Genomic DNA, 27,779 nt, shown 5'->3' on the forward strand with positions numbered 1-27,779 from the left:
AGCCAATGTTATTACATTCATTACTTTCTCCCCAAAGTTCAAAAGTATTGTAAACAAAGTCACCAAGGAACTTACTTCTTCTAAGAGGTGATGAATCCCATGGATAGAGGAGCCTGGCAGGTTACATTCCATGGGATAACAAAGAGGCAGACATGACTTCAAGACGTGATGGGGACTATCCCATGCAGATGTGTTCCAAGTCTGTACTGCTGAATCAGAACATGGACTATCCGTGCTCTCCTTACCGCTGAAAATCAACTCATTAGTGTCTTTACTTCTAATCAGATTCGAAAGCCATCTCCAAAAACCCAGAAACCAATGAAAAGCTCTCCCTTAAATTCCGTTTCTCTAGAATCACTCCTCATAACAGTGGACTCATAAGACATTATTTAATATTCTTAAAATGAAATCCTATATTGTATATTGCAGAAGGAAATGGCAACCCACTCCAGTATTCTTGCCTGGAAAATCCTATGGACAGAGGAGCCTGGTGGGCTACAGTCCATGGGGTTGCAAGAGTCAGACAGGAGTTAGCGACTAAACCACAACCACGATCATATTGGCATATACAGAAACGCCAATGAGTGCTGTAGAACTTTCTGCTAATCTTAAATTTGCAAACAACATAAAAAATGTAAGAAGACTAATACTAAACAGTAAGTGTACTTCTTTTTAAAGATTTTTGAATGTGAACCATTTCTAAAGTCTTTATTGAACTTGTTACAATATTTCTTCTGTTTTATGTTTTGATTTTAGGCAGCAACATTTTAGCTCCCCGACCAGGGATCAAACTCCCACCTTGGAACTACTAAAACACCAGGAAAGTCCCAGATTCACCCTTTTTTTTTTTTTTTTTTGATGACCCCTAGTAAAGGCTTATCAGTTGTGTGTGTCTTTTCAAAAAACCAACTCTTGATTTCACTGACTTGTTCTATTGGTTTTTTGATCTCTGATCTTAAAATTTTCTCTTTGGTGTATCACTTCCTCTGTCTGCTATCTTTGACATTATGCGTAGTTTTTTCCTGATTTCTTTAGATGGTAGGTTAGATTGCTTATTTGAGATTTTTCTTGCTTCTTGAGCTAGGTTTTTATCCCTATCAAGTTTTTGAAATTTTCTGCTTTTATTTTATTTGCTTCAAGGTAATTTCTTATTTTCTTCTGATTTCACATGGATCCATTGGTTGCTGATAGCCTGTTGTTCAGTGTCCATGTTTGATCCTCTTGAATTAAGTAATTGTTAAAAATCACCAAGCCATTAGATCTAGGTGATTTTATTTTATGACATACTCTTTTCGACCCCATCCCTTTTGTCTGAGTGTATGTTCTGCATCCACAGACAGAAGTCAATAATAATATTTTTTTTCCTACAAGAGATTTCCATAATAATTGGCATCGAGTTATGAAAATGAGTCTAAATTGATTTGATTTGTGCCAGTGATCCACATAATGAGTTCCTAATCATATTCCTCCTTTTTCTTCTGTCTCTTTGAATGTACTTGCTAGGTATTTTGTCTCATTCCATTTCTCTACCAGTACTTTTGTTGATGGTTTGGTCCAGTGGTTGAAGGTGAGGAAAGTACTAGTTTCAGAGCAGAGCCACATCACAAGGAAGTGAAGAATCCAGAGGGACAAAAATGGTTTATGTCAGTCCCTAACATGTAGGATTTCAGCATTTTCTGCTTTCCTCCTTGTGAGACCCTGTCACCTTCAGGGATCATGAAAATAAAAAAAAAAAAGCCTCTCAAATACATCTAGTTGTCTCCTAAGGGTGCCAACTAGAAACTTGTAATTGCTTCCAGTAATTAACAACTGAGAGAAAAGTTTTCAGAAATGTTCTTGGCTCCCAAACCTGCACTCCCATCACTGCTGCTGGTGAAATGATAATTGCAGCTTTGATGGAAGGGAAGGGGAGGACACAGCATCTCAAACCTACATATCAGGGACCGACTGCCTGCCTCCCGCACACGAACTGGGTATAATGACCATCAGGGAACCCACTCTCCTGGCAGCAAGAAGGTGTCAGGTAAGGGTGTTCTATTTCAGTCTGAGAGGGCAGAGTCTGTGAAAGAGAGGCAGATCAAGATGCTGAGTGATCATATCAGAAAGGGGCAGTCTTCTGTGTAGTCACTGGATTCAGTGCCAACACTATGCTTAAGGTAGTAAAACCCTGAATTATGAGTCGAGATGGCAAAGAGAGATGGGGTCCTCACCCTAAACCAATCCCTGCTGGCTCCTCCTGTAGTTTAATTTAATCCTCACTGACAGTGGCTGTTGTGATTCAGTCCAAGTGGTAACAAAACCTGATTTTTTTGAGGTGTTTAAAAATGTAGATATAAAATCAATTTTCTCTTGAGTCTGCCTCAGGGGAATCATAGACTAAATGTTCAGGATGACTAGAGGGGCCACAAGAATAACTCCAGGGTGGTAATAAACAGTAGGGTGAGTCTGCAAATATCATGTAATCCTGTACAGAAAGTGAATGCAACTGGAAATGGCTTGAAGGGAAATGTTTTCTCTGACTCTGGATATTAATGGAGACAGTAATTGTGTCCTCACTGAAAACATCCAGAGTCCATTGATTATGGTGAGGCTGTCTTCACTCTTCATGTTATGAAATGAGCAGTTAAGGAAACTTCACATAATGCCAAGTTTTAGGCTGCAGCTCTTAGTCATATATCGTATTGTTTTTGCCCATTTAAAAGGTATTTTAATATGAATCTAAATGCCTCATATTTTAATTTATGAAATGCATAAGAATAGATCCCTTGCAGGTGCTGATTTGTATATATCTCTGGTATGTTAATATCATTTGAAAAGCCTAATTCATTGCCATAGATTCAATTAACTCTGCTATTAATGAATAGATATCTGTATCACTGGAAAATAATAATAATTTACTTTTTCCTTTTGTACTACTTCATCATGCATGACTATTTTATGACCCAAGTTAATGACTTTATATGGGATTATTTAACAGTTTCTGGAATACTTGCATTATAACTGCTTTTCTGAAATAAAAGCAAAAGACTTCCTGTTCCCATCCTAATTCTGAGCCATCCTCGTCTTCATGACATTACCTGGTCCTGGGGCAGGCTCCTCCCATATTCTCCTGGCAGGCAGCAGTACATATACATATACTAAGACACCTGAAGCCTCATTTATAATACAAAATGCCTTGCCTCTAATAAAAATTATGAAATAGCAGTCAAATATCAAAGAACAAGTTCTGAAAACAAAACTAAATATATATCTGAATTATTATATGAACAGTTAACTAACTTTTTGGCAAAGTCAGGGTTCAATGAACTATCTTTACCAGTCCAGTGGGTTTCAAGTCCTCACTCTGTCCAAGAGCAGATTTTGACAAATATTCAACCTCTCTGTGCTTATGTCACCCTCCTCTGTATCATTAATGTCACTTAAGTACCTGGCTCATAGATTGTTGAAGAATGAAGTGATCATGTGTAGAACCTACAGCTTTTAATTTTATATAGTAATGCTCTTTAAATATCATATATGCAACTGTTTAAAGGTGCTGGTAACTGAAGAACATAAAGTAAAGGTTTCTTAGTGGGAACTAAGGGTAAATGGAGAATACTGGATTTCAGCTGACATGATGTGTGTAACCCACACCTCATGTTCCCATGCAGGACATTCTAACTCACAAGACAAATATCAGTGACTGTGAACCGAGAGGATGGCCAGTATTGATTTAACAATAGGCGTTATCTTCTTAATGCAGATGGTGCTTGGAATCCCGGGGAATTTCTCACTCCTTTGCCATCATATCATCCTTCACTTCACTGGCTCCAGGTTAAGGTCCACGGATTTGATTCTTAAGCACCTGATTGTGGCCAACTCCTTGGTCCTCCTCTGTAAAGGTGTCCTCCAGACAATGGCAGTGTTTGGATGGAAGCATATCCGCAGTGATTTTGGCTGCAAACTTCTCTTCTTTTTTGCACAGAGTGGGGAGGGGAGTGTTCATCGGTAGCATCTGCCTCTTGAGTGTCTTTCAGGTGGTCATGATCAGTCCATGGAACTCCAGGTGTGCAGCGCTGAAAGTTAAAACTCCTAAGTACATCGTTCCCTCTATTTTCCTGCATTGGATCCTGCAAATGCTGGTAAATTTTATTTTTCCTCTACATATAAATGGGAAATGGAATGACAAAAACAACGCAAACAAGAAGGATTTTGGATACTGTTCTTCTATTCATCCTGACAAAATCCAACAGTCATTGTCTGCAGCATTGCTATCACTCCCTGGTGTTCTATGTTTGGGGTTCATGCTCTGGGCCAGCAGCTTCATGGTTTTCATCCTGTACAGACATAAGCATCGTGTCCAACACATTCGTAGGACCGATAGCCCCACCAAATTCTCCCCTGAGACCAGAGCTACCAAAACCATCCTTCTCCTGGTGAGCACTTTTGTCTACTTTTATAATCTTTCCTCCATTTTTCAACTGATGATGGCTCTTTTTGATTATCCCAGCTGGTTCCTTGTGAACATCACTGTAATCTTGGCTTTGTATGTCCCAACTGTCAGTCCCTTTCTGCTCATGAGCTGTGACTATAATGTACACAGGCTCTATTTTGCCTGGATAAGGAATACAAAGTCCCCTACTATTATGAGAAATGTGTGAATTGGGTGTATTTCTGAAGTGTACAGTTGACCATTCATTAATTCACCTCAGTTGTTGTTCAGACATTCAGTCATGTCTGACTCTTTGCAGCCCCATGGACTGCAACACGCCAGGCTTCCCTGTCCTTTAACATCTCCTGGAGTTTGCTCAGACTCATGTCCATTGAGTCGATGATACCATCCAACCATCTCTTCCTCTATCATCCTCTTTTCCTGCCTTAAATCTTTCCCAGCCTCAGGGTCTTTTCTAATGAGTCATTTCTTCGCATCAGGTGGCCAAAGTATTGGAGCTTCAGCATCAGTCCTTCTAATGAATATTCAGGATTGATTTCCTTTAGAATTGACTGGTTGGATCTCCTTTCAGTCCAAGGGACTCTAGAGTTTTTCCAACACCACAGTGCAAATTATCAGTTCTTTAGTGGTCAACTTTCTTTATGGCTTCTCCTCAGAGATCTAGCTAAAGTTTTGAATCTCAAGAGAATCATAAACATGACATGCTGAGCATCTTCTTCAAAATAAACAATTGTAATAGTATTGTCATGACATATAGTTATCTTGTAAAGAATTATATGATTTAATTTTTCTAATACTTTCAGAAAATGAGTTCAGAATTTATGTGATAATAAACTCAAGTCTTGAAACAATCTGCATATATTCAGGTGTGTAGTTTTCAGTCTGCTAAAACTTCAGTTTCCTAAAGTTATACAGGCATGAACTTATAGAGAAAGGTATGCATGACTGTCGGTTAGCATGTGCAATAGTCATTAATGAAACAGAACAAGTTAATGTCCTCACAGAATAAAGAGTGACTTGGTGAGGAGTTGGAATTTAAAATCCATCTCCTTCAGTAGAGACTTTGGCAGTCCATTATGAGTTTATAGATAACATGCCTAGAGAGGTGGTAGTACTTATTAGAAATATGTTGTTTGGGACAAACATATTTAAAACATTTAAATACTTTCATGCAGAAATGACCAGATTGAAGTGAAATGTACTTTCCAAAAAGAAACACAAAACCAAAAGAATATTCCAATATTTTTAAAACAATAGATGAACTATGTCAGCTGATTTTTAAAATTAAAATGTATTTGATATATAGCATTATGTAAATTTAAAGTGCACAAAATATTGAAATAATTTTATTGTCTAACATGTACATAGCTGTCGAGTTTCCCAGCATCACTTTTGAAGAAACTATGTTTTCTCCATTATATGTATATCTCCATTATATATTATTCCATCCATGTTTGTGTGGTGAGATTTAGTCTATTTCGTGCTCATTCACAAAGGAGGTGTATTAAGGTCTTTATAACAAGCATGGAATGGGAGGAGAGAAGGTCCTGGAAGGAGAAAATCCTCAAGAGGGAGGTCCACCAGCCCTCAGTGGTAGGGCTTATTTGCCATAGATTAATTGACCAATAGCACATGGGTTTATTTCTGGCCTCTCTATTCTATTCCAATTATTTATGTGTCTATTTTTGTGCCAGTTTGATACTATTTTGGTGACTGTAGCTCTGTAGTATAGTCTGAAATCAAAGAGCTTGTTTCCTCCATTGTCTTCTTCTTTTTTTTTTAAAGCAGATATGTAATATGCTTACCAAATTCCAATGGTGTGACTGAATAGGATGGATATCCTCTTTCTCAAAACAGGAAATCAGAAAGAAGCAACTCACCTGTCCAAGGCAGGTAAAATCCAAGGAGGGTAAATTCTGTCAGACTTGAAAGTTTGAGAAATATCATATTTGACTGGATATTCTGTCCCCTGGACTACCTGTGTACAACCCCACCTTTCAGACACCAGTGGCCATGACCACACGTACAGTGCATACTGTGGTTCATCACACCATTCACTAATAAGAGCAGCTGTTGCTTTGTGAAATAATGGCTGAACCTGGGGCTAGGATATATATATTTCCTTGAGAATCCTATATTAAATAGTAGAAAACAGGAAATGATTTAAATAAGAAGTAAGAAGAACCATAATGATGGGCTATATCAGAGACACACAGAAGTCACCTAAAAGAACTGCCAATCACCAAGTTGGACAATTTGATTTTTTAAGAAAGTTATTTTGGGTTATAACTCAAAGTATAGAAATTAATGTGTACCAGTGAAAACTGAAATGAAATACAATTGAATAAGTAATGTATTTGAGGAAACAGAATTCCTTTTCAGAAAGATTTTCCATAATTGTGTTAAAAGTTTATATGAAAAAAGTGGAAATGCTTAAGTGTGGCATAGTGTCTTACTTTCAATGAGTTCACCATGAAAAGGGACAAAAGTAACATTTGATGAGCAAATCAGAGGCCCCTACCTCATCCTGGAGACCCAGGTTAATATCAACTGTGATAAGTCATGTTGGTTGTATGGACCCTTGATATGATGAAATGAAAATGGCTCTTATACCTCTGCGGTCTTCCTCCCCAAAACACAGAACCCAAGTATAATCATGAAAGAAATGTCACATTCAGTTCAGTTCAGTTCAGTCACTCAGTCATGTCCAACTCTTGGTGACCTCATGAATTGCAGCACACCAGGCCTCCCTGTCCATCACCAACTCCCAGAGTTCACCCAAACTCACATCCATTGAATTAGTGATGCCATCCAGCCATCTCATCCTCTGTCGTCCCCTTCTCTGCCTGCCCCCAATCCCTCCCAGCATCAGAGTCTTTTCCAATGAGTCAACTCTTCACATGAGGTGACCAAAGTACTGGAATTTCAGCTTTAGCATCATACCTTCCAAAGAAATCCTAGGACTGATCTCCTTTAGAATGGACTGGTTGGATCTCCGTGCAGTCCAAGGGACTCTCAAGAGTCTTCTCCAACACCACAGTTCAAAAGCATCAATTCTTTGGTGCTCAGCATTCTTCACAGTCCAACTCTCACATCCATACATGACTACTGGAAAAACCATAGCTTTGACTAGATGGACCTTAGTCAGCAAAGTAATGTCTCTGCTTTTTAATATGCTATTTAGGTTGGTTATAACTTTCCTTCCAAGGAGTAAGCGTCTTTTAATTTCATGGCTGCAATCACCATCTGCAGTGATTTTGGAGCCCAAAAAGATAAAGTCTGACACTGTTTCCACTGTTTTCCCATCTATTTCCCATGAAGTGATGGGACCAGATGGCATGATCTTCGTTTTCTGAATGTTGAGCTTTAAGCCAACTTTTTCACTCTCTTCTTTCACTTTCATCAAGAGGCTCTTTAGTTCCTCTTCACTTTCTGCCATAAGGGTGGTGTCATCTGCATATCTGAGGTTATTGATATTTCTCCCGGCAATCTTGATTCCAGCTTGTGTTTCTTCCAGTCCAGCGTTTCTCATGATGTACTCTGCATAGAAGTTAAATAAGCAGGGTGACGATATACAGCCTTGATGTACCCCTTTTCCTATTGGAACCAGTCTGTTGTTCCATGTCCAGTTCTAACTGTTGCTTCCTGACCTGCATATAGGTTTCTCAAGAGGCAGGTCAGGTGGTCTGTATTCCCATCTCTTTCAGAATTTTCCACAATTTATTGTGATTCACATAGTCAAAGGCTTTGGCATAGTCAATAAAGCAGAAATAGATGTTTTTTCCTCTGCCTTTTCTAAAACCAGCTTGAACATGTGGAAGTTCACAGTTCACGTATTGCTGAAGCCTGGCTTGGAGAATTTTGTGCGTTACTTTACTAGCATGTGAGATGAGTGCAATTGTGCAATAGTTTGAGCATTCTTTGGCATTGCCTTCCTTTGGGATTGGAATGAAAACTGATCTTTTTCAGTCCTGTGGCCACTGCTGAGTTTTCCAAATTTGCTGACATATTGAGTGCAGCACTTTTACAGCATCATCTTTCAGGGTTTGAAATAGCTCAACTGAAATTCCATCACCTCCACTAGCTATGTTCATAGTGATGCTTTCTAAGGCCCACTTGACTTTACATTCCAGGATGTCTGGCTCTAGGTGAGTGATCACACCATTGTGATTATCTTGGTCATAATAGCTGTGAAAAGAAGAGAAGCAAAAAGCGAAGGATAAAAGGAAAGATATAAGCATCTGAATGCAGAGTTCCAAAGAATAGCAAGAAGAGAAAAGAAAGCCTTCCTCAGCGATCAATGCAAAGAAATAGAGGAAAACAATATAATGGGAAAGACTAGAGATCTCTTCAAGAAAATTAGAGATACCAAGGGAACATTTCATGCAAAGATGGGCTCGATAAAGGACAGAAATGATATGGGCCTAACAGAAGCAGAAGATATTAAGAAGAGGTGACAAGAATACACAGAAGAACTGTACAAAAAGATCTTTCACGACCAAGACATCACCAGATGGTCAACACCAAAATCAGACTGCTTATATTCTTTGCAGCTAAAGATGGAGAAGCTCTATACAGTCAGCAAAAACAAGCCTGGGAGCTGACTGTGGCTCAGATCATGAACTCCTTATTGCCAAATTCAGACTTAAATTGAAGAAAGTAGGGAAAACCCCTAGACCATTCAGGTATGACCTAAGTAAAATCCCTTATGATTATACAGTGAATGTAAGAAATAGATTTAAGGGACTAGATCTGATAGAGTGCCTGATGAACTATGGATGGTGGTTCATGACATTGTACAGGAGACAGGGATCCAGACCATCCCCATGGAAAAGAAATGCAAAAAAAAAAATGTCACATTAATCTCAGTTAAAGTCATTCCAGAAAATACAAGACTAGTGCTTCTGAAATCTGTCACCATCATTAAACCTGAGGAATGTCTGATTAATTGTCACAGCAAAGAGGAGACTAGGGAGTGATGGCTACAACGTGACAGTTGGTATCTGGATCAATTCTTGGAAAAGAAAATGGATATAAAAGAGAAACTGAGAAAATATGAATACAGTATTGACTTTAGTTAGCACAAATTAATTACTATTTGTTCATTAATTAAACAACTTGACACATACAAGATTTCAGAGTCACCAATTGAATGTGAAATATAAGGAGACTCTGTATAGTCTCACCATTTTGGAAAATCTAAAGCTATTCTAAAATAAAATCTTCTTTAAAAAACCCAACTTGACATAATTCTCGATACATAATTGTGTGAACCCCACAATTTTTCTCCTGAGTTATCCTTTGTAATACATAACAAGAGGGTGCGATTCTCTGCTTGATTTTCAGCAATCTCAGCTAAGGGGTGGGAGAGGGTAAGGGTCTCCTTCAGGGCACACATAGAAGCCCTGGGGTTCTATATATGGTGCTGGAATGGGGCATTCCAGTCACTGAGCTCAAACTCTTCACTCATCTCTTAGTCCAGCAACATTAGGAGCAAGCAGCCAATGTTAATACATTCATCAGTTTCTCCCAAATGTTCGAAAGTATTGTAAGCAGAGTCACTCAGATACTTATCTAAGAGGTGATGGGGTGTATCCCATGCAGATGTGTTGGGAGTCTGTACTGCTGAAATGGGGCATGGACTCTCCATGCTCTTTACTGCTGGAAATGAACTCATTAGTGTCTTCACTTCTAATCAGATTCGAAGTGAAGTGAAGTGAAAATAGCTCAGTCGTGTCCAACTCTTTGTGACCTCATGGACTTAGTCTATGGAATTCTCCAGGCCAGAATACTGGAGTGGTTACCCTTTCCCTTCTCAAGGGGATCTTCCCAACCCAGGGATTGAACCCAGGTCTCCACATTGCGGGCAGATTCTTTACCAGCTGAGTCACAACGGAAGGGCTTCAGATTCAAAAGCCATTTCCCAAAACCCAGGAACCAATGCAAAACTCTCCCTTAAATTCCATTTTTCTAGAATCACTCCTTATAATAGTGGACTCATGACATTATTTGATATTCCTAACATGAAATTCTCATACAGCAATGCTAATGAGTGTTGCACAACATTATGCAAACTTTAAATTCACAAACAACATAAGAAATGTGAAAAGCCTAATACAAAACAGTACATGTACCTATTTCTTTTTCTTTTTTTTTATGTGGACCATTTTTAAAGTATTTATTGATTCTGTTACAATATTGCTTCTGTTTCACATTTTGCTTTTTGTCCACAAGGGATGTGGGATCTTGGCTCCCTTTCCAGGGATCAAACCTGCACCCCTTGCACTAGGAGGTGAGTCTTAACTGCAGCACCACCAGGGAAGTTCCAGGTTCACTCTCTCTCTCTCTCTCTCTCTGTCTCTCTCTCTCTCTCTCTTTTTTTTTTTGATGAACTCCAGCTAAAGGCTTATCAGCTGTATGTATCTTTTCAAAAAACCATCTCTTGGTTTCATTGACTTGTTCTGTTGGTGTTTTAATTTCTGATTTTTAAAATGCTCTTTGATTTATATCATTTCCTCTGTCTCCTATCTTTGACATTTTATGTAACTCCTTTTATAATTTCTTTAGATGGTGGGTTAGGTTGTTTATTTGAAATTTTTCTTGTTTCTTCATGTAGGCTTTTATTGTTCTCAGTTTCTCTTAGAATTGCCTTTTCTATTTCTCGATTTTTATTATTTTTTCTTCCTTTTTTTTTAGTTTATTTATTTTTTTAATTTTTATTTTTACTTTCTTTTACTTTACAATACTGTATCGGTTTTGCCATACATTGACATGAATCCGCTACGGGTGTACATGAGTTCCCAACCTGAACCCCCTTCCCACCTCCCACCCCATATCATCTCTCTGGATCATCCCTGTGCACCAGCCCCAAGCATCCTGTATCCTGTATTGAACCTAGACTGGCGATTTGTTTCTTACATGATAGTATACATGTTTCAATGCCATTCTCCAAAATCATCCCACCCTCTCCCTCTCCCTCAGAGTCCAAAAGTCCGTTCTATACATCTGTGTCTCTTTTGTTGTCTCGCATACAGGGTTATCATTACCATCTTTCTAAATTCCATATATATGTGTTAGTATACTGTATTGGTGTTTTTCCTTCTGGCTTACTTCACTCTGTATAATCGGCTCCAGTTTCATCCATCTCATTAGAACTGATTCAAATGTATTGTTTTTAATGGCTGTATTTCTCAATTTTTAAAGTTTCTGTTTTTATTTGCTTCAATGTAATTTCTGATTTTCTTTTGATTTCCCATTGATCTACTGGTTTTAGTAGTTTTTTATTTAGTCTCTCTGTTTGATCCTCCTGAATTAAGTAATTGCTCAGACTATTGAGCCATCAGATCTAGATGATTTTAAGAGCTACTCTTTTCGAACCCTCTCTTTGTTTCTATGCATTTATTCTGCATCCCATTCTTATCACCAACAGAATTACATAATAATAAAGTGTATTTTCTGACAAGATTTCCTTCAGAATTGCCATGAAATTGTGAAAATGAGTCTAAATTAATTGATTTTATTTGTGCTAATGATTCATATAATGAGTTCTCCCATGTTCCTCCTTTCCCTTTTATCTCTTTGAATTTACCTCCCAGGTGATTGGACTCATTCCATTTCTCCACCTACTCTTTAACTGATGGTTCAGATTAGTGGACTATTGAGAAACATCTCATGGAAGTGAAGAGTCCAGAGAGACCCAAGTAGTTACCTCAATCATGTGTGTATTTCAGTATTTCTTATACTCTTCTATGCAAGACCCTGTCTGCCATTAGTGGTCAGGGAAAATAAGAAGGCTTTTGGAAACATTCCTTTAGTCTCCTAAAGGTGCTAACTAGAAACTTGTAATTGTTTCCAGTAATTAACAACTGAGAGAAAAGTTTCCAGAAATGTTCTCAGATCCCAGGCCTGCACTCCCATTGCTGCTGCAGGTGAAATGATAATTGCAGCTCTGATGGGAGGAGCAGGGAAGACACAGCATCACAAACCTATATATCAGGGTCTGGCTGCCCCCCTCCTACACACATACTGGGTATAATGACCATCAGGGAGCCCACTCTCCTGGGAGCAGGAAGGTGCCAGGTAACAATGTTCTATTTCAGTCTAAGAGGCAGAGTCCATACAAGAAAGGCAGATCAGGATGTTGAGTAAGCGATTATATCAGAAAGGCACAGTCTTCTGTGTAGTAACTGGATTCAGTGCCAACTCCAGGTGGGAACATGGGAATATTGCGAAGTATGAGCTGAACTGATAAAGAGAGATGGGGTCCTAATCCTAAACCATCTCAGGCAGTTTAACTGAATCCTCACTGACAGTGACTGTTGTGGCTTGGTCCAAGTGAAAAACGAAACCTGATTGTTTAAGGTGCTTAAAACTGTAGATGTAAAATAAATTCCCTCTTGAATCTACTGTAGGGGAAACATAGACTCAATGTTCAGGGTGAGGAGAGGTATAGCAATAATAACTCCGAGGTGGCAATAAAGAGTATGACGAGTCTGCAAAAAATGTTATCCTGTGCAGAAAGTGTATCCAAATGGAAACAGCTTGAAGGAAAATGTTTTCTCTGACTCTGGATGTTAATGAAGACAGTAATTGTGTCCTCACTGAAAACATCCTGAGTCCACTGATTATAGTGAGGCTGTCTTCACTCAATATTATGAAATGTTAAGGAAAGTTCACACAATAATGCTGAGTTTCAGGGAGCAACTCTCAGTCATATATCATATCGTTTCTGCCCATTTAAAAAGTATCTTAATATCAATCTAAATATGTGGTGTTTTCATTTATAAAATGCATAAAAATACATGCCTTGCAGGTTTTGATTTGTATATATCTCTGGTATGTTAATGTCATTTGCAAATCCTAATTCATTGTCATATTTTCTATTACAAATAGATAATTGTATCACCTGAAAATAATAATTTAGTAACTCCTTACACTAATTAATCATGCATGAGTATTTTATGTCCCACAGTTTATGGCATTACACATGCCTATTTAACAATTTCTGGGATACATGCTATTATCACTGCTTTTCTCAAATAAAAGCAAAGGATCTTCCTGTTTGCATCTTAATTCTGAGCCATTCTCATCTTCATGACATTACCTTGTCTTGGGCAGGTTTCTGCCAGATTCTTATGGCAGCAGTGCATGTACATATACTAAGACAGCTAAAGCCTCAGTCACACTACATAGTGCCCTCCAGAATAAAACTTTACAAAACTGGAATCTTCTTATAATGGAAATTATAAAATAGTACCAGTCTAAAATCAAAGAACAAGTTGTGAAAAAAAAAGCTAAATATAAATCTGGATTTATATGAGCACAGGTAATTAACTTTTTGGCAGAAAATAGGGGATCAAAGCACTTTTTTTACCAGTCCAGTGGGTTTCAAGTCCTCACTCTGTCCTAACAGTAGATTTTGACAAACACTCAACCGCTTTGTGATTATCTTACCCTTCTCTGTATCATTAAGGTCAAATAAGTGTCTGGCTCATAGATTTTGAAGAATGAAGAACTGATCACGTGTAGAGCCTGCAGTGATTACTTTTATGTATTAGTGCTCTTTAAATTGGAGAAGGAAATGGCAACTCACTCCAGTGTTCTTGGCCTGGAGAATCCCAGGGATGGGGGAGACTGGTGGGCTGCCATCTATGGGGTCGCACAGAGTCGGACACGACTGAAGCGACTTAGCAGCAGCAGCTCTTTAAATATCATACATGCAACTGTTTATAAACTGCTAGTTTCCAAGTGGGAACTAATGTTAAGTGGAGAATATGAGATACCAGCTGACACTGTGTATGTAACCCACACCTCATGTTCCCAGGAAGGACATTCTAACTCACAAGACAAGTGTCTCTCTGTGAACTGAGAGAATGGGCAGCAGCAAGTTGGCAATAGGCATAATCATCTTAACTCAGATGGTAGCTGGAATCCTGGGAAATTTCTCACTCCTTTGCCATCATATCATCCTTCACTTCACTGGCTCTGTTAAAGTTCACAGATTTGATCCTTAAGCACCTGACTGTGGCCAACTCCTTGATCCTCCTCTGTAAAGGGGTCCCCCAGACAATGGCAGTGTTTGGGTGGAAGCATATGCGCAGTGATTTTGGCTGCAAACTTCTCTTCTTTCTGCAGAGTGGGGAGGGGAGTGTCCATCAGTAGCATCTGCCTCTTGAGTGTCTTTCAGGTGATCACAATCAGTTCCTGGAACTCCAGGTGTGCAGTGCTGAAAGTAATAGCTCCCAAGTACGTGGTTTTCTCTCTTTTCCTGTGTTGGATCCTGCAAATGCTGGTAAATGTCATTTTTCCTTTCCATATAACTGGCAAATGGAGTGACAAAAACATCACAGAGGAAAGAGATTTTGGATACTATTCTACTGTTCATCATGACAGAACCCTCAGAGAGGCATTGTCTGCAGTGTTGCTATTATTTCCTGATGTTTTATGTTCGGGGCTCATGCTCTGGGCTGGCAGCTCCATGGTTCTCATCCTGTACAGACATAAGCAGTGAATCCAATGCATTCAGGGGACCAACACCTTCCCTAGGTCCTTCCCTGAGTCCAGAGCTACCAAAACCATCCTTCTCCTGGTGAGCACTTTTGTCTATTTTTAGACTCTTTCCTCCATTTTTCAACTTGTTGTGGCTCTTTTTGATCATCCGAACTGTTTCCTTGTGAACAAGACTGTAATCATAGCAGCATGCTTCCCTAGTGCCAGTCCCCTTCTGCTCGTGAGCTGTGACTCCAGTGTACACAGGCTCTACTTTGCTTGGATAAGAAATAAGAAAATCCCCTACTATTATGTGATATATGTGAATTGTATGTATTTCCACAGTGCACAGTTGCCAATTCATTCATTCCTTCACTTTCAGTGTCCAAAGAGATTTTTGAAGTGGAACCTAAATAAGAATTGCTTCCAGTCTGATTCATGTTGTTGGTAGAATTTGTTTCCTTTAATAGACTTACGTTTGAATTCTCTCCATCTACTATGCCTGCATTGGCAAGTTGAGCCCCACTCCTGTTTTCAGTCTCTTATCTTTCAGTTATCTCTATTTGACTTCTAAAGTTCAGGTGAGTGTAATCAACCCACCTTCCTTAACCAGAAAAATCTGTTTTAGTCAGCTGGGGGCTGCTATACCAAGCATACCCCAGGCGACTGCTCCAAAATGGTGGAGCAAGAAAACTGTGAACTCTTCACTTCTCATGGACACACCAAAGTTACAACTGTATACAGAGCAAATATTGAGAGGGGAAAACTGGAAGCTACCAGAAAAGGTCTGCTACAACTCAAGAAATGTAGAAGGATCCACAACAAGACAGGTAGGAGGGTTGGAATCTCTGTATAGTCAAGAAATGTAGCGCTGGGTGCGTGACCTACATACAGGAGAATAATACAACTACAGAGATTCTCCTCAAGGGGTGAGGGTTCTGAGCCCTACATGGAGCTCTAACACGGAGAAGATGAGCACCCAGAACACTTAGCTTTAAAATCCAGCAGGGCTTTCTTTCAGGAGAGCCAGAAGGCTGTGGGAACTAGAGCCTCCACTCTCTCTCTCTTTTTTTCAGAGGTATAGTTGATTTACAATAGTGTATTAGCCTCAGTGTACAGCAAAGTGACTTGGGTTTTTTCTTCAGATTATATGCCACTTTAGGTTATTACAAGATACTGAATATATTTCCCTGTACTATAAAGTAACTCTTTAAAAATAAAGAATATCAAAAACAGCAAGAGAAAAGGAACAAGTTACCTACGAGGAACACCTGTAAGGCTATCAACTGACTTTTCAGCAGAAACTCTGCAGGTCAATGGGTGTGGAACAGTATTACTCAAAAGATGAAAGGAAAATAGTGGATTGGCCAAGAAGTTCATTTGAGTTTTTCTGTAAGATCTTATGGAAAAACCCAAATGAACTTTTTGACCCAACCAATATCTGTAACCAAGAGTACTCAGCAAGGCTTTTGTTTAGATTTGATGGAGAGGTTAAAAGTTTTATAGACAAGCAAAAGTTAAGAATTCAGCACTATGAAACCAGCTGTAAAAGAAATGTTAGAGGGACTTCTCTAAGCAGAAAAAAAGGCCACACTAGAAGCATGAACATTACAAAAGGAAAAATCTCATTGGTAAAGGTGGTAAATCAACCAGTTCAAAGCTAGTAAAATGCTTTAAAAATACAGTAAAAGCATCCATTTCCTCAGAAAGTAAGAAAGGAAGTAAAAGACATGTACTTGGAAACCTGTAAGACACTGAGGAAAGAAATTACAACACAAACAGGTGGAAAGATATACCAGATTCATGGTTTGGGGGATTAGAATTGTAAAAATGAACACACCATCCAATATAAGCTACGTCTTCAGTGGAATCTCTTTTATGTTCCCATCACTCCTGTAACCCTTATTCCCCACAGTGCAAATATGTGATGTGCTCTTAACGTTTTAGCTTAACGTTTTTGCTTAACCTCTGAGTTCCCTTAAATCACGCAGTGGACTTGAAACCTACTGCAGCCTTCAAATCCATGTGCTGTTTACTCCTGCACCCCCCTTCCTCCTGTGCTCTGCACCCCAGAATCTCTTTCCCTCACCTTACCCTCTCACCTGCCCCTCATGTCCTCTTGCTTATCTCTCATTACACCCACTCCCAGTCATACCCACAGGCATTCCGGAGTTTATACCATACTTCCCACCTCAAGAGGCAAAGCTCTCAGAAATTTTTAAAAGATGCATGTCTAATATATTATCCTTGAGTCCTTTGACAGGATGGACAGAGGGTAAAATGCATGTTTCTGCCCTTTTTCTGGCCTTCACTCCCCAGAAAAGATGCAGCCTTACCTTATACAAACACATGGTGGACATAATAACCCTCTTGATGACTGAATAAATGATTCTGTGAAAGTGAGTGGGATTGTGTCTTTTATGTTGCTGTGTGAGTGAAGAGTGTGCAATAATGTGAGTGTGGCTCAACGTGTCATGAGCTTTTGTGAGTGTGGGATGAGTGTGGAGTATGGGGTGGTTAAGTATATATTTGAGTGCAAACACGTGCGTGTCAGACTATGTATGTGTATGTTTGTGTTTGGAGCATGTGTGGCCAGATATGATTGCATTCACTGACTTGGAAGCAGAGGGTCATGCGGTGAAGAATGAGCAAGGGGGAAAGGAAACTTGAATTAGTAGAAATCTGTGAAAATGTATGTAATAGCTTTGTAGGATGGAGTCACTGTCTCCTTAAAATCTCATTAAATCTCTATTTACCTCATACTGGCTCTTCAAATGTTAGCACATTCAGAGATACTATTGCCATCTGTCTTGTGAAGCTTATAGTAAATGTACTAAATACAGATGCTCAGACAAAGATGTGCATTTTGCTGAGAGCTGTGGCCAGAGACCAGGAGATGACGTCTGCAGAGAACAATGAGCGGTCTGGCCTTGTCCTGGGCTGCTGTACCCCTTGCATCTCTTCCTTGTCTGGTGCTAATCTATATCTTTCCATATAATAAACCATAACTGTGAGGAGAAGAGCGCCAGTTAGTTCTGAGTCCTTCAAGAGTATTACCGAAATGGGCATGGGTTTGGGAAAGCCCACACTTGCAGTTGGAGTCAGAAGTGGATGTGCTTTTGTGTGAGCTGTGTTTCCTTTAACTTCCCAGCGGGACTAAAAACACACTTGGGAACTATTGAGTAGACCTTGTTCAGACTGTGGGTGTGTCTGTTGGAAAATCCGAAGCAGGGATGGAGGTTCTTATTTTAAGTGTCTTCATCAATCTCGTAACCAATGAGTTCTCCTTAATGAAATTTCAGCACAAGTGTAAAGACCTCTGGTAACAATCCAATGCTGTTGAGTTGAGAAAGCAGCACTGGCTTGTCTGAGTTTAAAAGAATCGTAAAAACAATCTGTTATACCACCTGATCCTTGTGCTTTTGTTTATAAAGGATGCTTTTCAAAATGCTTTGTTTTCTGTGGTATATCCCTATTTGCACTTAATGTCATTGTTAACATCAATCAGTCAGCTCTGTCACTCAGTCATGTCTAACTCTTTGCGACCCCACAGACTGAAGCAGGCCAGGCTTCCCTGTCTATCACCAACTCCCGAAGCTTGCTCAAACTCATATCCATCGAGTCGGAGATGCCATCCAACCATCTCATCCTCTGTTGTCCCCTTCTCTTCCTGCCTTCAATCTTTCCCAGCATGAGGGTCTTTTCAAATGAGTCAGTTCTTTACAACAGGTGGCCAAAGTATTCGAGTTTCAGCTTCAGCATCAGTCCTTCCAATGAATATTATGACTGATTTCCTTTAGGATGGACTGGTTGGATCTCCTTGCAGTCCAAGGGACTCTCAAGAGTCTTCTCCATCACCACAGTTCAAAAGCATCAATTCTTCCATGCTCAGCTCTCTTTATAGTCCAACTCTCACATCTATACATGACTACTGGAAAACCATAGCTTTGATTAGATGGACCTTTGTCAGCAAAGTAATGTCTCTGCTTTTTAATATGCTGTCTAAGTTGGTCATAGCTTTTCTTCCAAGGAGCAAGAATCTTTTAATTTCATGGCTGCAGTCACCATCTGCAGTGATTTTGAAGCCCAAGGATATAGTCTGTCACTGTTTCCACTGTTTCCCCATCTATTTGCCATGAAGTGATGGGACCGGATGCCATGATCTTCATTTTTTGAACATTGAGTGTTAAGCCAACTTTTTCACTCTCCTCTTTCACTTTCACCAAGAGGCTCTGTAGTTCTTCTTCACTTTCTGCCTTAAAGGTGGTGTCATTGGCATATCTGAGGTTATTGATATTTCTCCCAGAGATCTTGATTCCAGCTTGTGCTTCATCCAGCCTGGCATGTCACATGATATATTCTGCATATAAGTTAAATAAACAGGGTGACAATACACAGCCTTGAAGTATTCCTTTCCTGATTTGGAACCAGTCTGTTGTTCCATGTCCAGTTCTAACTATTGCCTCTTAACCTGCATTCAGATTTTGCAGGAGGCAGGTCAGGAGGTCTGCTACTGCCATCTCTTCAAGGATTTTCAACAGTTTGTTGTGATTTCCACAGTGGAAGGCTTTGGTGTAGTCAATAAAACAGAAGTAGATGTTTTTCTGGAACTCTGTTGCTTTTTCGATGATCCAATTGATGTTGACAATTTGATCTCTGGTTCCTTTGCCTTTTCTAAATGCAGCTTGAAGATCTGGAAATTCACAGTTCACATCATGTTGAAGCCTGGTTTGAAAAGTTTTGAACATTACTCTGCTAGCATGTGAGATGAGTGCAATTGTGCAGTACTTTGAGCATTCTTTAGCATTGCCTTTCTTTGGGATTGGAACTAAAACTGATCTTTTCCAGTTCTGTGCCCACTGCTGAGTCTTCCAAATTTGCTGGCATATTGACTGTGGCACTTTCACAGCATTATCTTTTAGGATTTGAAACAGCTCAACTGGAATTCCGTCACTTCCACTAGCTTTGTTTGTAGTCATGGTTCCTAATTCCCACTTGACTTCACATTCCAGAATGTCTGGCTCTGAGTGAGTGATCACACCATTGTGGTTATCTGGGTCATGAAGATCTTTTTTGTATAGTTCTTCTGTGTATTCTTGCCACCTCTTCTTAATATCTCTTGCTTCTGTTAGATCCATACCATTTCTGTCCTTTATTGTGCCCATCTTTGCATAAGATGTTCCCTTCAGTTGTTCAGTTGTGTCCAAATATTCCCTTGGTATCTCTAATTTTCTTGAAAAGATCTCTAGTCTTTCCAATTCTACTGTTTTCCTCAATTCTACTGTTTTGCTCTATTTCTTTGCACTGATCACTGAGGAAACTTTCTTATTGCTCCTTGCTATTCTTTGGAACTCTGCATTCAAATGGGTATATCTTTCCTTTTTTCTTTGCTGTTCACTTCTCTTCTTTTCTCAGCTATTTGTAAGGCTTCCTCAGACAACCATTTTGTCTTTTTCCATTTCTTTTTCTTGGGGATGGTCTTGAACATTGGCTCCTGTACAATGCCACGAACCTCTGTCCATAGTTCTTCAGGCACTCTATCTATCAGATCTAATCCCTTGATTCTATTTGTTACTTCTACTGTATAATCATCTGGGATTTCACTTAGGTCATACCTGAATGGTCTAGTGGTTTTCCCTACTTTATTCAACTTAAGTCCAGTTTGGCAATAAGGAGTTCATTTTCTGAGCCACAGTCAGCTCCCGGTCTTGTTTTGTGCTTGAGGGCATTATAATAAAACATCTTTAAATTAACGTTCACATCTTCAGACCCAGTACCAGTAAGGAAAATGCCTTACTGGCATTTCCCTTTGAACTGCTGATTTTTAAGAAGTGGTTTTAAAACAAAATCATGAAAAGTAGATTATATGGGTTGCATATGACCAACTTCAACAGAAAAGTACCATATCTGTAAAGTACCATCTCTTAGAAACTTTTCTGTATTTCCATTTCCAAACTAAATTATTTAATTTGGTTGTTGCGCTGGGTCTTCGTTGCACTTCATGGCCTTCTTATCGTGGTGGCTTCTCTGGTTGCAGCTCCCAGGCTCCAGAGCACAGGCTCATAGTTGTGGCGCCCCAGCTTAGTTGCCCTACACCAAGTAGGATCTTCCCGGACTAGGGCTTGAACCTATATCCCCCTGCATTGGCAGGCAGATCCTTATTCACTGTACCACCGGGGAGGTCTCAAATTAACCTGCTTTTTTTTTTTTTTTTGTTACTTTTTTTTTTTATTTTTTAAATTTTAAAATCTTTAATTCTTACATGCATTCCCAAACATGAACCCCCCCTCCCACCTCCCTCCCCATAACATCTTTCTGGGTCATCCCCATTCACCAGCCCCAAGCATGCTGCATCCTGCGTCAGACATAGAAACTATAAAACACTGATGAAAGAAATCAAAGAGGACACTAATAGATGGAGAAATATACCATGTTCATGGATTGGAAGAATCAATATAGTGAAAATGAGTATACTACCCAAAGCAATTTACAAATTCAATGCAATCCCTATCAAGCTACCAGCCACATTTTTCACAGAACTAGAACAAATAATTTCAAGATTTGTATGGAAATAACCTGCTTTTAATTATACAAATGAAAAAGTAACATCATGCATGTTCTTCCTTTTATTCCTATCCCAGATATTCTTGTGCTACGTCTGAATCCAAGTCTAATAGTAGTGCAGCTTAGAAGTCCAAAGATGAAGGATGAACTAGATTTTTAGTGGAAGAGCTTCTCAGGGAATCAGGGAATCCTGAGACACACATAACTCACTACTAATCACTCAGACATCAGCATGACTCCTCCTCCCACAGGTGACCTTCTGTGCCATCAGGGATCATGAAAAATTACAAGCCTCTTCCCAAACACATCAATGGTCCCTTTGGAGATACTCACCGGAAAGTCATAATTGGTTTTGGTAATTAGCAACTCAAAAAAAGTTTTTCAGAAAGATCATTAGCGCCTCAAGCATGTCCTGTTATTACGACTTCAAATGAAATGATAACTGCATTCTGAGGGAAGATGAGGTCACAGAACATAAACCTATATCTCAGGGTCTGACCGCCTCCCTCCCACTCACATCCTGGCTGTCATGACCTTCACCCCGAGCCCACCATCCTGGCAGTGGAAAGGAGTCAGGTGAGTATTTTCTATTTCAGCCCAAGAGACGGAGTTTATGGAAAGAAGTCTGTAAGTGTTCATGTCTGGAAAAGGGAAGCAGAATAAGACTGTAGGTATGAGCTGAGCTTGTAAAGAGATATGAGGATTCTAAACCCTGCCTCATGCCTCCTGGTGTCGTTGAATGAAATCTTCACTGTGGGTGATCAATTGAATCATCACAGTGAGGATGAAGAATCATTTTTTTAAGGTCTTAAGGCTTTTTGTTTTGAAATCATTTTGATGTTACCTTGCATGCATGCTTGCAGGCTCAGTTGTGTCCAACTCTTGGTGGCCCCATGGACTATAGCCCACCAGATTCCTCTGTCCATGGAATTTTCCAGGCAAGAATATTGGAGTGGGCTGCCATTTCCTTCTCCAGAGAATTTTCCTAACCCAGGGATCGAACCTGCATCTCCTGCATTACAGGTGGATTCTTTACCACTGAGCCACATTTACATTACTTTACAGGGTTTAAAGATTAATTTTTCATTATAATCAGAGGTAGGTTTATAATGCCTTTTTGCCTATAATACAGAGTAGGATAGCACTGTGCATGTATGCTCAGTCACTTCAGTCATGTCTGACTCTTTAAGACTCTATGGACCATAGTCTATCAGCCGCCTCTGTCCATGGAATTTTCCAGGCAAGAATACTGGAGTGAGTTGCCATTTCCTCCTCCAGGGGATCTTCCCAACCCAGGCATTGAACCCACGTCTCTCTCATTGCAGGCGGATTCTTTACTGCTGAGCCACCAGGGAAGCCAGGATAGTACAGTAACACTTTTCTAATCCTCTGCATACATTGAGAATATGAGTTTGTTTCTGGATAAAAATGTTTTTTTAAATCAAGCTCTAGGAATATGATACATTTACTAGATACAGTGATTATCTCCATTGAAAACATTAGAGGTCTAACAACTGTGGAGAGATGCTTTCCCTACTCAAGTTAGAGAAGTAACAGTTAAGGAAAAGATTACTTTTTAATTATGAATGTTAAGATACAGTTAATGGTTAATGCTGAAAATAATGCCCTCAGGAAAATAATGTACCTCTGGCAGGTACAAAAATCAAAGAAAACACTTCATGTGATGTAGTATGATAGTGATGCATCCATCGTAAGCGCTATTTAAAGGTTACATATTCAACTCTGTGAAGCCTCTTAATATTTACTTGAGACCATGAACCTCTCAAGTAAATATTTGTCAAGGCAAATATGGGATTTCCATTGATCTGAAGACTGTAGCCCATAGCACATGTTCCAAAACAGGATCCTCTCATTCTGAAGACAAAAAAAAATCAGTCACCAACAACTGGCAGAATGGCCTCAGGGGATTTGTAAAGAAGGATCTGCTCTTTTCAGACTACAGGAGGAATCCTAGCATTTTCTTCCTTTACCATTCTCTCTTCCTAAAGGTTGAGATCCACACATTTGATCCTCAAGCACACATACACAGTCGCTTCTTGGCCATTCTCTTTAAAGCATCCCCATGACACTGGTAGTTGTTAGTTAAAGCATGTCTTCAGTGACATATCCAATTTTCTATCCTCACAGACCTGGCAGGGTATGTCCATGGGCACATCCTGCCTCTTATGTGTCTCCAGCCATCACGATCCTCCCCAGGAACTAGAGTTGGGTAGAACGGAAAAGCTCCAAAGGAGTTGAGGTTTCTTATTCCTCTGCTGGACCTTGTATAAGCTGCTGCTGCTGCTGCTGAGTCGCTTCAGTCATGTCCGACTCTGTGCAACCCCATAGACGGCAGCCCACCAGGCTCCCCCATGCCTGGGATTCTCCAGGCAAGAACACTGGAGTGGGTTGCCACTTCCTTCTCCAATGCATGAAAGTGAAAAGTGAAAGCGAAGTTGCTCAGTCATCTCCAACTCTTAGCGACACTATGGACTGTAGCCTACCAGGTATAAGCTGGTGTATATCAATTCCCAGTGCATAGACTTGCCGAATGAAGCAACAGATGAACACAAAGAGCAAAGATCTGGGATACCACTCTTCTGAATTATAAAACCAGTGACTCACTATATGCAGCCATGTTATTATTGTCTGATGCTTGTTGTTGGGCTCATGATCAGGACCTGTGGCTCTCTCAGGCTTATCCTCTACAGACACAATCAGCAGATCCAACATTCAAAGAAATAGCTTTTCCTCAGTTTCTTTAAAATCTATTTATTGTAATAGATTTTATTTTAAGTTAAAAACATATGCACAGGTTATAAGTACACAGCCTAGTGGAGTCTCGGGAATGACCACATCTCTGTAGGCAATGAGTGGATTAAAAAAAAAACAACAACAGACTGTTGAGCTTCCCTGGTGGCTCAGTGGTAAGGAGTCAGGCTGCCAATACTGAGCTCACATGCTGCAGTGAATGAAGCCTGAACACCCTAGAGCTTGAGCTCCACAACAAGAGAAGCCACTGCAATGAGAAACCTGAGCACTGCAACTAGAGAGTAGACCCTGCTCTCTGCAACTAGAGAAATGCCCATGCAACAGTGAAGACCCAACACAGCCAAAAGTCAATAAAAAAAATTATATATGTATACATATATATATATGTATATGAATGAAACCGAATGTTGTGGTCCACCTAGAAACCCTGTATACTCCAAGTCTCTATTCCCAAGACTATAGTTTTCTTGAATCTATTTGTAGGTCAGGATTTTTGGTAAGAGCTTTACAACTATTCTAACATTTAAGAGATTAGATCACTTTTACCTGCTTCATACTTAAATGGAATCATAGGGTCTGAAAACCTTCATATCGGCCTTTTCTCCCAGTTGCATATGATTTTGGGGAATCTATTTGTATGTTATTGTTCTAGTCATTAACTTGTGTCCGACTGTTTACAATCCCGTGAACTGTAGCACTGTAGGCTTCCCTGCACTTCCCTATCTCCTGGAGTTTGCTCAAGCTCATGTTCATTGAGTTGGTGATGCTACCTAACTATCTCATCCTGTTCCCCCTTCTCCTCCTGCCCTCAGTTTTTCCCAGCATCAGGGTCTTTTCCAATGATTCATCTCTTCACATCAGGTAGCCAAAGTATTGGAGCTTCAGCATCAGTCTTTCCAATGAATAGTCAGGGTTGATTTCCTATAGGATTCACTGATATGATCTCCTTTCATTCCAAGGGACTCTCAAGAGACTTCTCTAGCACCAAAATTTGAAAGCATCTATTCTACAGCACTCAGCTTTCTTTTTGGTCCAACTTTCATATCCACACATGACTACTCCGTATTATTGCATTTAATTATTAGTATACATTAGCATTGCTGTGTGATTATCAAAGGATTAATTCTACTGATTTATTCTACTGTTCATGGACAACTGGGTAGTTTTGACTTTAGGGCTATTATGAGTAATGTGTGGGTTTCCCAGGTGGCTCAGTGGGTAAATATCTGCCAGCAATTCAGAAGAAACAGGTTTGATTCCTGCACTGGGAAGATCCCCTGGAAGAGGGCATGGCAACCCACTCCAATATTCTTGCCTGGAGAATCCCTGGTAGGCTACAGTCCATAGGGTCTCAAATAGTCAGACACAACTGAAGTGACTGAGCATGCACACACACATGAATAATGGGTAAGTGCTAGCATATAAATTCTACTAGTCTTGATGATACACATAGGAGAGGAATTGTTGAAACATAAATTACATCCAGTCTCCAAAATCTTTGTTCCGATTTTAATATCTGATTGAGATTCTTGGTCGACCCACATCTTTGCCAAAATATTATATTTCTGTCATTTCCATTCTAGTCTTCTGGATGGTGTTTAATGTGTAGGTAGTGGTTATATTTTCCTTTTCCTGATTCCTAAGGACATTAAATATTTTTTACATATGTGTTATCCATTGAATAACTATTGAGGTTTCTGTTGAAACAGTTTGGCCATGTTGTATTCTACTATATGGTCTTTAGGAGTTCTTTGTGCTGGTGACAAATCTTGTGTGTGTGTGTGTGTGTGTGTGTGTGTGTGTGTGTGTGTGTGTTGATGTGAGCCAGTCTTAATAGAAGCTAAAGATAAAGTCATTTTGCCATATGCTTTATATGTTTTGTGGTGTTTCAGATATATTTTTAATTTAAAATTTTGAAATTGTTTTTCTAAAAATTGCATAACTTTTGAAATTAGAAATGGAATCTATTCAGAATAGATTTGTCTGATGATATGGACAGTGACTGAAGTGTTACTTTTCTCCAATCTGGTTAGCAAATTTCAGCTAATTCTTAAAATGTTGTAATAAGCTCTCTTTCCAATTACTCTCACTTGTCATTGCTTCCTCCAGGTTAACTCTGCTTCATCCTTAATCCTGACTTTTCCTTGAAATACACCAGCTATCTCTCCATCTCTTCCTGTCTCATGAAACCTTGGCAAATCAATAGGAGCACAAAAGTAACATTACACTTGCTTTCAGAAAACATCAATGAAACATTTTACTCAGAAGAATGACTGTCACTATTTAAAGGAAAATATTCTGGGGACATCTGTGGTGTTCCAGTAGCTAAGATTCAGCGCTCCCAATGCAGGGGTCCTGGGTTCAATCCCTAATCAGGGAACTAGATTCCACATGCCACAATGAAGATCAAAGATCTGGTGCAGCCTAATAAATAAATAATAAAGATACAAACCCTTTAAAAGAAGGAGAATACTTTCATTTAAAAATATTGAATGAAAAAATAACCCCCAGAGATTCGGCCCTAGGAATAATATTCATATCACAGATTATGATTGGAATACTGGGCAATTTCTTCCTTCTCTATCATTACCTATTTCTTTACCACACTCAATGCAGGATGAGAGCCACAGTTATGATTCTGAAACACCGGACTATTGTCAACTCCTTGATCATTCTCTCTAAAGGAGCCCCTCAGACAATTACAGCTTTGGGTGGAAACACATTTTCAGTGATTTTGCCTGCAAACTTATTTTGTATGTTGAGAGAGTGGGCAGGATTATGTCCATTGGTACCACCTGCCCCTTGAATGTGTTTCAGACCATCATGATCAGCCCCATGAACTCCTATTGGAAGAATCTTAAAGTCAAAGCCCCAAAGTACATTGCCTCCCATTTCCTTCTGCTGGATCCAGTGCCTGTTTGTATGTCTCATTTTTCCTCTGTATGCATTATATGTTTCTGACAAAAGGCAAAGCACAAACATGAGAAATACAAGAGATTCAGGGTACTGTGTTGCCACAGATCTTGAGAAAATCTCAGGCTCAATATATGCAGCTTTGATAGTGTTCCCTGAAGTTTCACTTCTGTGCTCATCTTCTGGGCCAGTGGCTCTATGATTCTCACCCTGTACAGACACAGTCAGAGAGTCCAGTATATTCACAAGGCTAGTGTGTCTCCCAGACCCTCTGCTGAGTCCAGAGCCACCCAAAGCATCCTACTCTTGGGAAACACCTTCATGTGCTTCCACACTCTGACCTGCATCTTTAACGTTACTCTTGCTCTTTTTCATAATCCCAGTTGGTGGTTGGTGAATACAGCCAGCCTGATTTCTGTGTGTTTTCCCTTTATTGGCCCCTTTCTTCTCATGAGCTGTGACTTCGCTGTATCCAGTCTCTGCATTCATTGATGAGGAACTCAATACACTATCCACTAATCTTATCAGAAAAATGTAAATTATATGTCTTTAAATATGCATTGGGGTATAGTTGATCTACAACATTGTAATAGTTTCAGGTGTAGAGCAA

At 39.6% G+C, this 27,779-nt stretch overlaps 2 protein-coding genes and 1 pseudogene across 2 annotated transcripts in view; all 3 read left to right on the plus strand.

Annotated features, from left to right (window-relative positions):
- The window catches only part of LOC114117911 (vomeronasal type-1 receptor 4-like), a 51,662-nt gene extending 34,339 nt beyond the window's left edge, over positions 1-17,323 (plus strand). The window contains exons 3-4 of the transcript XR_009596406.1: positions 430-656; positions 757-17,323. The gene's annotated coding sequence lies outside the window, so the exon portion shown is untranslated. The remainder of the gene's footprint in view (positions 1-429; positions 657-756) is intronic.
- The window catches only part of LOC101105099 (vomeronasal type-1 receptor 4), a 47,803-nt gene extending 30,480 nt beyond the window's left edge, over positions 1-17,323 (plus strand). Inside the window, exon 3 of the mRNA XM_012094702.4 lies at positions 430-17,323. The gene's annotated coding sequence lies outside the window, so the exon portion shown is untranslated. The remainder of the gene's footprint in view (positions 1-429) is intronic.
- On the plus strand, positions 6,908-17,323 carry LOC105602086 (vomeronasal type-1 receptor 4-like; annotated as a pseudogene).
- Positions 17,324-27,779: the final 10,456 nt, after the last annotated feature.

Source organism: Ovis aries, chromosome 14 (assembly GCF_016772045.2).
Source record: "Ovis aries strain OAR_USU_Benz2616 breed Rambouillet chromosome 14, ARS-UI_Ramb_v3.0, whole genome shotgun sequence".
Taxonomy (NCBI): Eukaryota; Metazoa; Chordata; class Mammalia; order Artiodactyla; family Bovidae; genus Ovis; species Ovis aries.